The 16,546-nt window shown below is 39.7% G+C and overlaps 6 non-coding genes and 1 pseudogene across 6 annotated transcripts; 1 reads left to right on the top strand and 6 right to left on the bottom strand.

Annotated features, from left to right (window-relative positions):
* The first annotated feature begins 427 nt into the window (after positions 1–427).
* LOC103696879 lies at positions 428–7,406 on the top strand (annotated as a pseudogene).
* Positions 4,267–4,361, bottom strand: LOC120108148. Its single transcript, XR_005509636.1, has one exon. It is a non-coding gene; the product is annotated as a small nucleolar RNA snoR109 (small nucleolar RNA).
* Positions 5,358–5,462, bottom strand: LOC120108149. Its single transcript, XR_005509637.1, has one exon. It is a non-coding gene; the product is annotated as a small nucleolar RNA snoR97 (small nucleolar RNA).
* Positions 5,835–5,949, bottom strand: LOC120108146. The gene has a single exon (XR_005509634.1). It is a non-coding gene; the product is annotated as a small nucleolar RNA Z278 (small nucleolar RNA).
* Positions 6,238–6,352, bottom strand: LOC120108157. The gene has a single exon (XR_005509645.1). It is a non-coding gene; the product is annotated as a small nucleolar RNA Z278 (small nucleolar RNA).
* LOC120108150 lies at positions 6,662–6,746 on the bottom strand. Its single transcript, XR_005509638.1, has one exon. It is a non-coding gene; the product is annotated as a small nucleolar RNA U36a (small nucleolar RNA).
* Positions 7,177–7,320, bottom strand: LOC120108152. The gene has a single exon (XR_005509640.1). It is a non-coding gene; the product is annotated as a small nucleolar RNA snoR134 (small nucleolar RNA).
* Positions 7,407–16,546: the final 9,140 nt, after the last annotated feature.

Raw genomic sequence — 16,546 nt, 5'->3', positions numbered from 1 at the left:
TCATACCAACTATTTTTAATCAATTTTTATTGTAACAGAAAGGTAATAAAAACCTTAATCCAATTTTTACATACCTAGAACAGCTTTAATATTTTAATAACTAAAACTTTTATATGTTTGGTATAAAAAATAAATTGATTATCAATACAACTACATACCTTTGTAACTTATAATTTTATAATCAAATGTTTCTAACACATTGGTGCTACACTTATGCATTGCAAAACTTTGTTAAACAATTTTTTGATCAAGATTATATAATTAACTGAAATAAATTAGATAAATTCAGATTAACTTTTATAATTATATAATTGCGATACAAATTGCTATCAAATAAACATGCCAAGTTTTAAAAAAAATGAAGTAAGCACTTTTTATTATATATTGACATTGAAATTAATTATAGTGTCTGTTTTTATATTTGTTAATTTCATTTCTATTACTTTTAGATGTTTATGTACTTTATTAACGATGTTACAAGTCAATGGGTCAACCGCGGACCTAGCCACCAAATGGGTCAGTTCCGCAGCGGACTCACATCCAGAGAAGATCACATGTCGCCTTGACAAATGGGTTGCAGGGGAGAGGTCAAAAAGATGGGGAAATCTTCGACTTTTGTGAACAACTTGACAAATGGATTGCAGGAGAGATGCATCTAATGCTATAGAAGTAATGATGGCTGGATGCCCTTCGAGCAAGCAGATCTTGCAAATCTAGATGTGCTTCTGAAGCTATGATCTCACTTCCACCTGGGAAGGAGAACTGAGATCAGAAATGGCTGAGGCTGTTGTTTCTGTTGTGGTGCGAAAACTCGGAGACTTCCTACTCCAAGAAGCCGAATTACTGTATCGAGTCCGTGATCAAGTTGAGCGGATAGAAGATGAATTGCGGGGAATTCAATGCTTCTTGAAGGACGCTGACAACAAACGGAAGGGGAACGATGAGAGTGTGAAGAATTGGGCGAGAGATGTCACAGATGTAGCTTACGACGCTGAGGATATCGTTGAAACATTTGTGCTCAAGATCGAGAGACGGCGGAGGCGGAGAGGCTTCGTGGGCCTTGTCATTACGTATGCCCTTATCTTCGGTGAATTAATAGCTTGCCATAGAATTGGCTTGGATATTTCAGAGATCAAGTCAAGGATCCTTGACATCTCCCATCGTAGAGATCGATATGGCATCGCCAATATAGGTGAAAGTGGGGGAGCAGGGGGGAGCCATGCAGATGAGAGTGTGCAATCCCAGCGGCGGATATTACCACATGTTGATGACTCAGATACTGCAGGTTTCGAGGATGATAGGAAAGCAATCGTAAAACAATTAAGATCCGAGAAATACACGGCGTTGCGTGATCTCGATAGTTGGAATTGGCGGTCAGGGCAAGACTACACTTGCTAAAAAGGTTTACAATACCGGCGAAATCAAGAGAAGCTTTGAGAAATATGCCTGGATATCAGTTTCTCAGGTCTATAGTGTGACAAAGATTTTGGAGAACATCATGAGGAAAATTATGGGAATTTCAGAGGAAGAACTGGATAGCATGGAAGAAGATGACTTGAAAGAGAAGCTGCATAAGTTCTTGAAAGACGAGATATCTGATCGTGATGGGTGATGGATGATATATGGAGTACAGAAGTATGGAAAAAAATTGTGCCAGATGCGAAGAACGGAAGCAGAATCATTTTCACTTCCCGTTCGATAGATGTTGCAAAATCTGCTGATCCAGATTCCCCACCCTATGAGTTAAGGGTTTTAGATGGACAGGAGAGCTGGGAACTCTTTCTTAGGAATGTTTTTCCAAATCAAGATGTTAAAACGAGCTGCCCTGAGAACTTGGAGATGTTGGGTCGAGAACTTGTGAAAAGATGTGGTGGTTTGCCTCTTGCTCTTGTTGTGCTTGGAGGCATGCTATCGAAAAAAGATAAAAATCCTATCGTATGGTCAAAAGTGAAGAAGAGTTTGAAATGGGAGGCAGACAAAGATGGCAACCAATGCTTAGATGTACTGGCTTTGAGCTATGAAGACCTACCTTACGACCTAAAATCATGCTGTCTCTATCTGGGTTATTTCCCTGAGGACTCAGAGATCAGAGCTTCTAAACTGATTAGGTTATGGACTGCAGAAGGCTTCATTCCGGCAAGAGAGAGGGAAACTTCAGAAGAAACAGCGGCAGATTACTTGGAAGAGTTAGTCCAGAGGTGCATGGTTCAAGTTGTGGAAAGGAAGTCTGATGGAGGTGTCAAGACCTTCCGAGTTCACGATCTCCTGCGTGAATTGTGCATATCGGAAGCAAAAGAGGCTCGATTTGCCGACGTTTATAGCACCGAAGATCAGACAACCTCAAGTGCTTCACGCCGTGTGGCTTTATTCCACTACAGTGCTGATCATGTACTGGCGTCTCTTAATTCTTCTTCTCAATTCCTGCGCACTCTCGTAGGCTTCAATTGGCCTGCAAGCACTGGCCCTGTAGACCTGAGGCTACACAGTCTGAAGTTACTGAGAGTGATTGATCTGGAAGGGGCGTCACTTCAGGAGATGCCCAAGGAAATCAAAAGCATAATCCATTTGCGATATTTGGGGCTGAGAAGGACCTGGGTGTCAGAGATTCCACCATCCATCGGAGATCTTTGCTATCTACAAACTCTTGATGTAACATGGACTTCCGTCAAGTCTTTGCCTGATGCATTTGGAAGATTCCTTCACTAAGGCATGTATCCTTTTACTGGGCTAATCCGATCCCGATCCCATTATAAAAGATCTGTAAAGATCTGTGCTGCAAAGAATCTGCTGACCTTGAAGGGAGCACGTGGTGGATTATGGATTGAGAAGCAACTGCCACAACTGACCAACTTTCGGAACCTCGAGATACTCAAAGTTTCAGATTTAGATGAAACGATGCTGTCCAATTCACTTAGGAACCTGAGTTCTCTAGTTTTATTCGCACTCGAAGGGAATCCGATCCCCACCGACATCATTCCAGCATTATCAGGACAAGAGCACCTTCATGTTTTGCGTCTAAATGGACGTATGTCAGAGGCCACAATTACCCAACAGCGATGAATTCCCTCATAACCTCACCAAGCTCACATTGCAGCGATCTCGTATAGAAGTGGACCCAATGGCAACGCTGGAGAAGCTGCAAAACCTTGAGTTCTTAGATTGGGGTTTCGAGCATACGCAGGGAAAGAGATGGTTTGCTCTGCAGGTGGATTCTTGCAGCTGAAACGGTTGCATCTCCACGGTCTGAGGGCACTGGAAAATTGGAGGGTGCAGGAGGGGGCGATGCCTGGTATCAGTCACCTGTTTATTGCTGGCTGTAATGCACTGAAGATGATTCCACATGGACTAAGATATGTCACTACCCTTAAGAAGCTGGAGCTGCTGCATATGCCTGCTGCATTTAGTGACAGAGTTTGGGAAAATGATGGCGAGGATTGGGTTGCGATAAGCCATGTTCCCTCCATCATCATAAAATCATATCTGACTGCAATTGGTGGTTCCAGCCTCTTGAATTCTAGTTTTTGATTTCTTGATTTGTCATGAGATAGTATTCATGTGATTTTCTTGATAGCAGTAGATGCAATCTCATAGCAAATAAAATTGTTCCCTTTCCACTCGAAGCTTTGCGATGAAACAGTTGTCCTTTATATGCTATGAGATTGTCCTTTATGTTCAACGAGACAGTTGTCCTTTATATGCTATGAGATTGCTATGAGAAGCTTTCTGTTCAACGAACCACAAACTACCGTATGCAATGAGACAGTTGTCCTCCATGCGTGATGAAACAACCTATTAAAAAATCAAGATTTCTTCGGCGTGAAGTACATAGGGGACCAAAAAGTTTCATAGCAATACACAACCAAAAAAGTAATTAGAGAGATTAAACGATACAAACTAATAAATCAATATAAAAGTACAAATATTTCCTCAAAAAACAAATAGAGTAAAAATAAGAGCAAAAATATAATTGCCGATTATAGAGAACAGCATGGAATAATAGAGCGATAGATTAAAAGAAAATAAGACTCAGATGTAGGCATCGATGACACAATCTGCAGCAATTAAAAAGCAGCTTGCCTGGATAATGGCCGAGCTATCATCACTTTAAAAAATTGATAAAAACATTAAAAAATCAAAGAAAATGGATAGCTCTTGATGTGTGAGAAGGTCCTCTAAAAATGGCTAACACATGCACCATCTCCCTCTTCTACCCTCCTCACAAAAAATAAAAAAGAATAAAATAGGAAGCTACGTTTTACAACAGATTAATGTGGGAAGCTTGGTAAGCGGGTTGCCAACAATAAGGAGGACAAGCCGACCAGTTTTCTTCCCTCTTCCCTTGATTCATATAGCTACAGCCAGATCCGGCAACTTCAAGACCAGGGCAACCCAAAACCCCAACCTTGGTACATGTAGCGGAAATCCTAACCACCATTATAAAATCAACCACATAATATCAGGAGAATACGAAGAAAAACCCAAAAATCAAGAGGGAAAATAAGGGATAAACTCTATACTGTGAGAGAGAGAGAGAGAGAGAGAGAGAGAGATCATAGAGAACGAGACCAATAAAGCATACAACAAAACAATAAGGTTCACATATTCCATCAATGAGCTCCACCAAAAAAATGTAGAGAAACAAAAAAGCTGAAGTGTTGACATGTTAGTCCAATGATAACCTCAGAATGAAAAGATTTACTTAGACATGGGAACAATATAGAACCTCCAATATCAGCTATAGCCAAATAGAAGAAACATGTCCTATGATTAGTTAAACGCAAAATACAAGAAAGAATAATTGCTATATTTTTGTAACTCAAGAAGCAAAAAGATTAATTATCAAATATTATTGTTTCAAAACCTTATCAATCTTGGTAGCACCACAAATTATTGTAAATAAATTTTACATAGGAAGCAGCAAAATCCCAATTATTTGAAGATATTGAGTTTAAAATAATCTAAAAAGTTCCATATCAGTAAAAGACAGAATGCTGTGGAACATGTAGCCTAAGCTTTTACTTGGGTTCAATCATGATAAGATGCACATACACAATCCTCATATGTCTTGCAACTGTAGCTAGCTGATTGGGAAGGGATTGCACCTGTAATTTTCAACAATACTTGCATGGTTATTTCCATTGCATCTCAACCAAAATACTTAGATTGTAACATTGTAAAGAGCTGAATTATGATGCCCCATAGAGCCAATAATTGATGTCAGCATGTTACTTGCAGAACATTCTAACTTCTCAAGCCTCTTAAAGAATGGAAAAGTGTAATTCAACATACCACAGAATAAAGAAGAAGGATGACTATACAGCGGCTTATAACATGCAAGAACATATAAAAATATAAAATGTTCTGCTGCTGTTATTCAGCCCTAATCTCATATGATAAGAAAGGAAGCTGATGACCACACTCCATTTCTGAGTTCATCAGTTCCTACATGCCAATTGTGCAGTGTAGCAAGAGGATAGTTAAACTCAGATACATACACATGTAGGTACAAATAAATCAGGTAACATAATGTTGTAAAAAGGCTTAGGCCACAAAAGAGAATAGGGAAGGGAGACAACATAATTTAATTGCCATAATATTTTTTTCATTGTTTACCTAGTTGCTGTTTGAAATTACATTCATTACATGCAGACCAAGCTAAAACTTGAGTTGGGGATTTAGTTCTGGGTAAGTTGGGGATTCATTACATGTAGTGTGTTTGTATAAATAGTGTACATAAGAATTACAGACATAGCTAGCGAGTAGCATCACCAATAATTTCTTAACAGTGAAAGAAAAATCAAGAAAATTCAAAGGCTGAACATATAAATCTCTATGCCTCAGAAGTATCTGTTGATGTCATGTTAACTGCTGCCTCCCCAAGTAGGTTCTCCCTGCAAGCAGGGACTTGGTTCCACAACACATCCATTTTGCAGACAAATAATCATTGGCGGTGGCAAAAAGCTAAATGTTTTGTGTTTCACAAAAAAGGCTTACCATTCAACAACCAAATACTTATGTACAAGATATACACTTCAAAGTGAGTGTTTAAAAAGCAAAAAAGGCTAATGCTTCTACCATCACGTCCAGCTGAAATCACTCCTCAATATTTTTCATTAAAAAAAAACCGTACATTAAATACATAAAAGAAATAAGAGTTTAGAAACAGCCCGAACGTACTTTGTTAATCACTATAATTCATACATATCAAGATAACATCATGATCAAAAAAGAAACAATGCCTCAGAAAAGTCCACTGATGTCATTGAATGTAGGAGTTCCAAGTAGGTTCTCCCTGTAAAACAGGGACTTGAAGCTATTTACATCTCATAAACTTGGAGATATCATCATAGGCAGCTGGGAGAAAAACAACTATCAGAGACCGCTAAAGTTAGTTCAAATAAATGGATGTGAGAAAAACAAAAAAACAACCATCCTAGGTGAAAAACTAGAAAAAACAATGATAATCCAAAATGTACCGAAGCACAGAACAGCTTCCTCCATCGTTCTGAAGCAGAACTGGCGTTTTTGAAGCTGTCTAGATTTTCATCACAGACAATGCATCACGATGAGTCTAAAACAAATAGAAGAATAGAATACCGCATTATCCTAGCATTTAATTTTTTTCTAGAAAATTATAAGCAAATCCTGAAAAGATATGCATCAGCTCATGTCAAGGAAATCAACCATTCTTTTCATATGCTTCATGCACAATTATCAGAAGCGCTGGTAGGTTATATCCATTGCCAAGAGTAGAGCATTTTAAGTGAAAAATATAGTACCCCTCCAAAAAAAGGAAGACTCAATCCAATTTTTTCCCTCGTATCCTGATAGCAAAAATACCATCCCCAGCCAACTTAGACACTAGAGAAAATTATAGAGGCGACAAACAATATCCACTTGAAGGGAAAAAATAAAAAAGGGTTTCGGAACTCTCTTAGCTCATCGCGTGATATTGGCGAACAAATACAAATTTCCAAGCTTTTGATCGGCATCTAGTTGTGGCGAGAGATTTTAGAGGCAAAACCATGGAAAAAAGAGTAAGCCTCCACGTTCACCCCGCCGTTCTCGCTGTATGCCTCCATGACTAGGCTCATTGGGGAACGAAACCTCAAAAAGCTAAAGGTGTGGAGAGGCAAACGATAACAAACAGATGGAAAGAAACATCATAAAAAACTAAAGTTTAGCCGTTACATTGACACAGATCGGTCGTAGGAATTCGTGAACAGAACTGCAACACGGAACGGCGAATCCATCTGGCACGAGCATTGGGGCTTCCGTCGTCACGGAGTTCTTCAGCAAAGCCCGGGGTGCTTCGTGCAAGACTTCTACAAAGAATCAAGATCTAAAATCTCTCAAGTCCTAACATTAAGAATTACTTCCATTCTTAAATCCAATGCCTCGAGCACGAAAAAAAAAAAGAAAAGAAAAAGAAAGATTAAAGATGAAAACTTTACTCAAATCAGAAGCCCCGAATCGAGAAAATGGGTTGTTTAGAAGGAGAAAACGGCGGCCCGGCGGAACCCTAAGCCGGGGCAAAACCCTAGAACAAGAAGGGGAGGAGGTATAGGAGGCGAAGAAAAGGGGTGCGCTTTCCCCTATTTATAGGAGTATGAACAAACCCTGCACCAGGGTTTAAGGTTTAGGGTATACCTTATCAAGCTTATTGCATCGAACTAAGCATGATTTTTAGCGCCATATATATTTCAGCCACCATATCAAGGAAATATGCTAGTACACCAGAGACAATTTAGGCTCTATTTGGGAAGCTTTTGGAGGGCTAAAAAGCACTTTCTGGTCCTTCAAAAGTACTTTTGAATGAAAAAAGATGTTTGGTAAAAATTTCGAAAAACTATTTTAGTTTTTTCAGAAAATTGAAAACAGTTTTTTGAGAGAAGCTCCATTTTGGAGCTTTCCAAAAAATCTGTTTTCAGCCTTGTCAAGAAGCTATTTTTTTTGATCAAAATACTCTCATTTAAAAGTTTTTTTCCCTCCCAAAATACTCCATCCCCCCGCCTCATCCTCTCCCACCCATCCCCCTCCCTCCCCCTCCTCAATGCCAAAGTAATCCATCCTCTCCCTCTCCCCCGACGCCACCCCCGATGCCCTCCGCCTCTTCTCCCTCCTTCTCTGCCGCTCCCTCGGCTGCTTGAAGTCGAAGAGGCTATGGGAGTTGAGGGAAAGGACCGGCTCGCCCGATCCCTTCCAGGATCTTGAAGGGGTCGTGGATAAGGACACGCTTCGAAGCTGTCGGCCAGGTAGAAGGAGGAGGAGGATCCGGTTGCGAGAGAGGAGAGGTGAGGGAGCCAAAGGCAGCAGTTGGCGAGGTCGGAGAAGAGAACGTCGAGGATCTGGAATCGATGGCAGGGGCAGAAGGGTCCTCGTCGATCTGTAGGCAGAGGACACCGCCCGGGTAGACGGATAGACGGAGGAGGATGAGGCAGGAGGGATCGCGGTCGGACTTAGGGTCGTCGCCAGCGGTGGCCTGGCGGAGGGGCTGGGATGGGAGGAGGCAGGCGGAGGAGCTGGGATAGGAGGAGGGGAGTGGCCACAGGCTAGGCTGCGGGCGTCCCGCGACCAGTGATGGGCATCGGGCCGTGCCGGGCCGGCCCGGCCTAGTACCACCGGGCCACGGATTAAATGGGTCGGCACGGCCCGCTCAGCGAAAAACTCAAGCCCGGCCCGGCCCGGCCCCAGGCCCGTGGATTGGCGGGCCGGGCCCGGCACGGCACGAGACTGGCCGTGCCCGGCACGGCCCGTTTGGAAGGGGGAGAAAATAGCCGTTTCCAACGGCTATTTTTAATTTTTTCCCCAAAATACCCCTCCCAATAGTCCAAAAACGGCTAATTTGGGGGGTATTTTGGGAAAAAAAATTTGGAGCCTTATAAATACCCCTTTCCTCCCTCATTCTCACCACACCAAACCAACTATTCTCTCCTTCTCTACTACTGCTATTTCTCTCTTCTAAAATGCTCTTCTAGCAATTTAATTTTTAGTTTGCATTTAGCAAGTGTTCAAGTGCTACACAAGAGGAGGTTCCTGTTGAGAAGAGAAGGTCACTCCTATTGAGAGCACGGGAGGAAGCTCAGAATCTCGGCTCTACCTCTGCCCTCTAACCCTCTACTCAATTCTTCCTTGTGGTTAGTTTTTATTTTTTGCATTCATCAATTTAGATATGTCATCTTTTGAGGAAAGTCATTTTGGCATTCCTCCTGTTTCTGAGAGAGAAGAAACTAATCCCCAACCCCATGTTCCTAGTTCCTCTAGAACTAGTGAACCGAGTGAAGATCAAACCTCTTCTCGTAAGAGGAGTAGTGCTGTATGGAATGAATTTGATAGAATTATGGTTGATGGAGTCTGGAAAGCAAAATGTAAAAAATGTGCCAAACTTTATAGTTGTAGTAGTAGTGGAGGAACAGGCCATTTAAAAAGACATCAAGAGAGTCATAGGATGCATGATTCTCATGCTCAAAGTACCCTTAATATACAAGGGGGATTACTTGTAGGTAATTTTGCATATAATCATGAAAATCAAAGAAAAGCACTTGTAAAATGGATAGTTAAGGATGAATTACCTTTTAGTTTATGTGAATCTTTTAATTTTGAAGAATATGTTCAATTAAACCTACAACCTGCTTACAAAAGAACTAGTAGGCGTATATTTAGAAGAGTAGCTATGACTAACTTTTTAGCAATGAGACAAAGTTTAATTGAAACACTCTCTACTTTATATGTAAAAATTTCATTAACTTCTGATATTTAGTCAGCATCTGTAGGTAGTAATTGTTTTATTGCCATTACTGCTCATTATATTGATAATGATTGGCAATTAAATAAACGTATTCTTGCTTTTCGTGCTTTTGATTTTCCACATTCTGGGCAACAAATTTCAAATGTCATTTATCAAACTGCATGTTCATATAATATTAATGATAAAATTATGTCTATTATTTTTGATAATGCATCTAATAATAATTCTGCTGTTACATTATTAAAGGACTCATTGCATCCCATGTTAAATGGAAATTTATTGCATATTAGATGTGCATGTCATATCTTAAATCTTTCTGTTCAAGCTGGCATGGGCATGATTCAAGATGTGATTTCAAAAATTAGAAATGCAGTTTCTTTTATTCATGCTTCAAGATCAAGACTTCAAGAATTTAAGGAACTTTATATAAATCATGGTAAACGTTTTAAAAAATTTAAACTTGATGTAATTACTCGTTGGAACTCAATATATAGCATGATACATAATGCATACCCATATAAAAACTTATTAAGTGCATATATTAATGATCGTGGATTAGGCTTTACATTGACTGAAACTGATTGGAATAAAGAAAAAATTTTGGAAGATTTTTTGCTTAGTTTTTATAATGCTACCAATGTTCTTTCTGGTATTTATTATCCAACTTCATGTTCATTTTTACAACAAGCATATATAATTAGTCAAAACTTTGCAGAACATAGATATGATGATGTTTTAATGCCTATTATTGAACAAATGGAATCTAAATGGAATGAGTATTGGGACAAGATATGTCCTATGCATAACTTAGCTGCTGTATTTGATCCAAGAGTTAAATTGAATGACGTGCTAATTTTACTTGATGCATACTGTGAAAATATGATTCAAGATCCTGAACCTGCTAAAATTGAGGTAAAACAACTTCTTTATGATATTTATGCTATATATGATGAAAAAATTCGTGGATCTAGATTCTCCGTACAAGGCTCTATTTCTTCTTCTAGTAGTTCTCGTTCGTCATCTATTTTTTCATTCATTGCACAGAGAAAATACACACATGCTTCAAGTTTATCTTCATCTTCTTCATCTTTAAGTAGTGAACTAGAATTTTATTTACGAAATGATCTTCAGTCTGCATATGATGAAAATCAAATAGAGAGTCTAGATGTATTATCTTGGTGGAAGAGTGTTACAAATCAATATCCTGTTATGTCTGCAATTGCACGCGATATTTTAGCTGTGCCGATGTCCACGGTAGTATCGGAATCCGCTTTTAGTGCAGGTCGGCGTGTTCTTGACGAAAAGAGAAGTAGGATGACTGGCAAAATGGTTGAGATGCTTCTCTGCTTCAAAGATTGGTTGGATGCTGAGGCAAGACTTCAAGATAAAGGTGGACATAATACAACATCCTCTGATGATGATGATACAAACACTACTGAATAGTGAATACTGATTCACTGAATCACTGATGATTAGTAAGATTTCTTAATTTTTTATAATTGTACATTTTTATTTTTTTAATTGTTAAAGTGAGTCATCTCTATTTTTTCTCCTTTCTTATTGTATTCTGGAGGTCAGACCAAGGTCCAAACCTCCCTTCATGTACCATTTTGATTTAAATTAATAAACTGGTAGGGGTCTATGCCAAACCCCCCACCATTAAGGTGGCTTTATATTAATAAATCCTTAGTTTTTAATATTTATTAATTTATTAAAAAAAATTATTTTCATTTATTTTAAGGGAGACGGTGTGGAGTGATTGATCATAACCCTATTTGATTTTGATGAGCTCAAAGCATCTGAGTATATCTCTTGTTTACTAATGAATTCAATTGAGTGTTTTAGTGAAAATCTTGTCTAAAGTGTTTCTAGACTTGGTTCATAATATTTTGGATAAGTTAAGAAGTCAGTTTGAACCAAAGTCTGAGACTCGAGTCGACTCCGGAGTATTACGAGTCGACTCCAAGCGTATCAGAATCACTGGCACGGGCTCGAGTCGACTCCGACTGAGAACAGACAGACGAGCAGAAAGCATCAACTCAAAACCTGTCAGCGAGTCGACTCCTGAAGTGCGCGAGTCGACTCCGATGTTTACCGAGTCGACTCCGGAGTAGTATGAGTCGACTCCAAGGAGTTACAGACAGAAAAGTCAGAGAGCGAATTTCGACCCTGAGATTCGAGTCGACTCCTGTGGAACGCGAGTCGACTCCGATGGTTGGTAGGTCGACTCCAAAGAAAGCGAGAGTCGACTCTCAGTGGTTCACAAGGCAAAAGTCAGAGAGCAGTTTTCGGACTCTGAGATTCGAGTCGACTCCCGCAATGCGCGAGTCGACTCCCGCAATGCGCGAGTCGACTCCGAGACAGCGCGACCCCAAAAAGACAGAAGACCGAATTATTGTCTCTGAGAGCCGAGTCGACTCCCAGACAGCTCGAGTCGACCCCAAGGCAGCGCTACACCAAAAAGGCAGAAGGCCATGTTTCGGAAACTGAGAGCCGAGTCGACTCCAGAACAGTCCGAGTCGACTCCAAGACTGGACGAGCCAAAAGACAGAAGATCGGGAGTTCGGGCTCTGAGCGCCGAGTCGACTCCCAGGATTGTCGAGTCGACTCGAGTGGGCCAGGTTGAAAATTGGCTTCGTGGACTTTATGGGATGAGCCGACTCCGAAAATGCCAAGTCAGCTCCAGAAGTTGGCGAGTCGACTCCAGGTCAAGTCGAGTCGACTCCCAGTCGAAGAGGCCACTTTAATTCAAATCCGGAACAGTTGCCGAGTCGACTCCAGAAAAGCATGAGTCGACTCCCGCTACAGCCGAGTCGACTCCTGATCGTGCGAGTCGACTCCGACCCCCAACGGACATATTGTCAGGTTGTGCAGAGTGTGCAGAACGGGCAGAAAAAGGTGTCTAACGGCTAGTTTCTGTGGGGGATGGCTTAAATAGCCACAGAGGACTGTAGCAAGGTAAGAAAAGCACCATTCCATTCAGAGAAATCAAGCATTCATTCTCTGCATACTTGTCTTCAACGAAAAGAAGGAAGAGCGCCATTAACTCCATCCAACTTCCTCTTCCCAGCATTTTAAAGAAGCCTCCTCCTGCATTCAAGTCGACCAGACATTCCAGAGGAGACTCAAAGTTCAAGAAGCCCTACTCTACTCCAACTCAAAAGTGTTTGAGGGCTCTTAACTTCTCTCTAGTTTATATTGTAGCAAATCTGCTTTTTAAGAAGCTCAGTTTTTCTGTTTGTTTCTTATTCTTTCCATATTGTCTTTGCTTGGTTCAATCGGGGGATTGAATCAAGGGTGTAGAGGTTGGTTGGTGAGCCGAGTGTAAAACCAACGTGTAAGGGTTCGATTGTGATCCCGGAAAAACAATCGGGGTGGTTCTAGTCGGTGAGCCAGGAAAAACCGACCGAGTTCGTTGTGAGCTCGTAAAACAACAAGTTTGGTTGTGAGCTTGTAAAACAACCGGCTGTAATCCGAGGGGTTATAGTGAATTCCCAAGTGAGACTTGGGGAGTGGACGTAGGAGCAAGGGTTAGCTCCGAACCACTATAAAAGCCTTATGTTTGTGATTGTGTGTCTCTTTCTTTTACTCTCATTTCATTCACAGCACATAGCAATTAATTAATCATCTTGGTAAAGCATTAATTAGTCATCCACAACGTTTTAATTGCAAAATTATTTTAAAACCCAATTCACCCCCCCCCCTCTTGGGTTGTCTATCTGGGCAACAAGTGGTATCAGAGCCTAAACTCTTCTACCCTAAGAGTAAAAGATCAAAATGACAACCCCATTTGGATCTTCCCACATTGAGGGTCAGTCCACCCAAAGACCCCCATTCTTTAATGGATCCGACTACTCATATTGGAAGGCTAGGATGAGAATATTCATCCAAGCCCAAGACTATGAGATGTGGACCATTGTAGTAAATGGACCATACATCCCATCCATCTATGTAGAGGGTGTCACTGTATCTAAACTAGAAAAGGATTGGGATGAACATGACATGAGAAAGGCACAACTCAATTCTAAAGCAATGAATGTGCTTTACTGTGCATTAGATAGGAATGAATTCAATAGAGTCTCTACTTGCAATTCTGCAAAAGAGATTTGGGACAGACTTGAAGTGACCCATAAGGGCACGAATCAAGTCAAAGAATCCAAAATAAATATATTAGTTCATAAGTATGAACTATTTAAGATGGATTCTAATGAGACAATCACTAGCATGTTCACTAGGTTTATTGACATTGTCAATGGCCTAAAAAGCCTTGGCAAAAACTATACTAACAGTGATCTTGTCAAGAAAATTCTTCGCTGTCTACCAAGGTCATGGGAAGCCAAGGTGACGGCAATCCAAGAAGCTAAGGACTTGAACAAGCTTCCACTTGAAGAGCTCCTTGGATCCCTAATGACTCACGAGCTAACAATGAAGCAGCACAGCGAAGAAGAGTCCTCCCATAAGAAAAAGGTAATAGCTCTCAAATCTACATCATCTAACAAAGATTTGTCTTGCAGTAGCAGCAGCGAAGAAGAAGATCATGAGGGAGATGATGATGAGGCTCTTCTTGTGCGCAAGTTCAGAAAATTCATCAACCACAAGAAGTCCTATCATCAAAGGAGAGGCCCCTCAAATTCCTATCGCAAGGATAAAGGTAAGGAAAGAAAAAATGAGGGGATTGGGTGTTATGAGTGCAAGAAGCCGGGGCACATCAGAGCTGAGTGTCCCTTACTAAAGAAGGGCAGCAAGTACAAGAAGAAGAAAGTCCTTGTCACCACCTTATCGGACTCCGACGCATCATCTTCATCATCGGATGAGGAACAAGAAGAAAAGGCCAATTTCTGTTTCATGGCCAATGAAAATGAGGTAACATCCAACCCGTATCTCGATTTTACCTTTGATGAATTGTATGATGCATTTAATGAATTAATGATTGAATATAAGGCATAAATCTTAAGAATAAAGAACTAAAAATAGCTAATCAATCTTACCTACATAAATACGATAAGTTAGTTAAGGATAAGGATTGTATCACCAAAGAAAATGCAGAACTTAAAACAAGCAACCAAATCTTGATACAAAAGAATAATACCTTAACTAAAGAAAATGAAAGGCTGAACAAAGAAATATTAGAACCCAAAAACAATAAACATATAAATGAGAGTATCACAAAAGAACTGAATGATTTAAAAGCAGAAAACAACACTAACTAAAGAACTTAAAAAATACAAACCCTTGGTTGAAAAATTTACATATAGTTCAGAAAAACTGAATATGATACTTAATAGTCAACGAGCAGTATTCAATAGAGCAGGTTTAGGATATAAACCTAAAAATAAGCAAAAACTTCTGAGTAACTTCTTTGTTAAAGCTGGAGAAAGCAAAACTAAGAAAGTAACCTGCTTTTGTTGTGGAACTGTAGGACATAAAGCAAATGTATGTGACTATCGGAAAGGGAAAACTAAAAAAAAAATTAAAAGGGTATGGGTTCCAAAAGGAACCAATATGACTAACCATGAAGGACCCAAGAAAACTTGGGTACCTAAGATTATATGATCTGCTTGTGTAGGAGTGTCTTGCAGCCAAGGTCAACAAAAATTGCTGGGTACTTGGATAGTGGCTGTTCAAGACACATGACGGGTGACAAGGATCAATTCTTCACCCTTGAAGCTAAGAAGGGAGGTGCTGTGACTTTTGGAGACAACAACCAAGGTCACATCATTGGTATAGGTAAAGTACAAATTACCCCTTCTACTTTTATTGATAATGTTAGATATGTTGACGGTCTTAAGCATAATTTATTAAGCATTAGTCAATTATGTAATAAAGGTTATGATGTTATGTTTAAACCATCACTATGCATCGTAACAAACCCAAATGACAATAGTTTAGTTTTTAAAGGAATAAGACATGGAAATGTGTATGTTGTAGACCTTGAGGATCTTGCCAAACACAACCCATGCTTAGTTGTTAATGAAACTAAGGACAATGATGCTAGTTGGTTATGGCACCGTAAGTTAGGTCATGCAAGCATGGACACAATATCTAAACTAGTTAAAAGAGATTCGGTGATAGGTTTGCCAAAATTAAAGTTTGAAAAGAATAAAATATGTGAAGCATGTCAATTTGGCAAACAATCAAAGAACTCCTTTAAATCTATAAATTGTGTCTCAACCTCTAGACCTCTAGAACTACTACACATGGACCTATTCGGACCAACTAGAACCACAAGCCTAGGTGGAAATAAATATGGTCTAATTATTGTAGATGATTATTCTAGATACACTTGGGTCATGTTCTTAGCTCATAAGGATCAAGCTTTTTCAGTTTTCAAGAAATTTCATAAAGAAGTAAACCAATGCTAGAGATACTTCAGTAATAGCTATTAGAAGTGACCATGGTACCTGAATTCGAAAATCATTTATTTGATGAGTTTTGTAGTAAAAAGGGGATAACACACAATTTTTTCTGCACCTAGGAGCACCACAACAAAATGGAGTTGTTGGAGAGGAAAAACAGAACTCTAGAAGAAATGGCTAGTAAACTATGTCTATGTGAAAGTAAACCTCCCTAAGTTGGCTTTTGGGAAGAAGGCCAATTCAATACTTACTTGTCATATATTAAATAGAGTTTTATTTGAGACCTATTATAAAGCAAAACACCTATGAAACTTTGGCAAAATAGAAAACCAAAGGTAAACTATTTTCAATATCTTTGGATGTAGGTGTTTTGTTCATAATAATGGAAAAGATAAATTTAGAAAAATTGATTCTTTAAATCCTGATGATGGGGCATATTCCT

The sequence above is a fragment of the Phoenix dactylifera genome, unplaced genomic scaffold (genome assembly GCF_009389715.1).
Source record: "Phoenix dactylifera cultivar Barhee BC4 unplaced genomic scaffold, palm_55x_up_171113_PBpolish2nd_filt_p 001200F, whole genome shotgun sequence".
In the NCBI taxonomy this organism is placed as follows: domain Eukaryota; kingdom Viridiplantae; phylum Streptophyta; class Magnoliopsida; order Arecales; family Arecaceae; genus Phoenix; species Phoenix dactylifera.
Note: the sequence above shows the minus strand (reverse complement) of the source record. Positions and strands in the feature narration are given on the sequence as shown.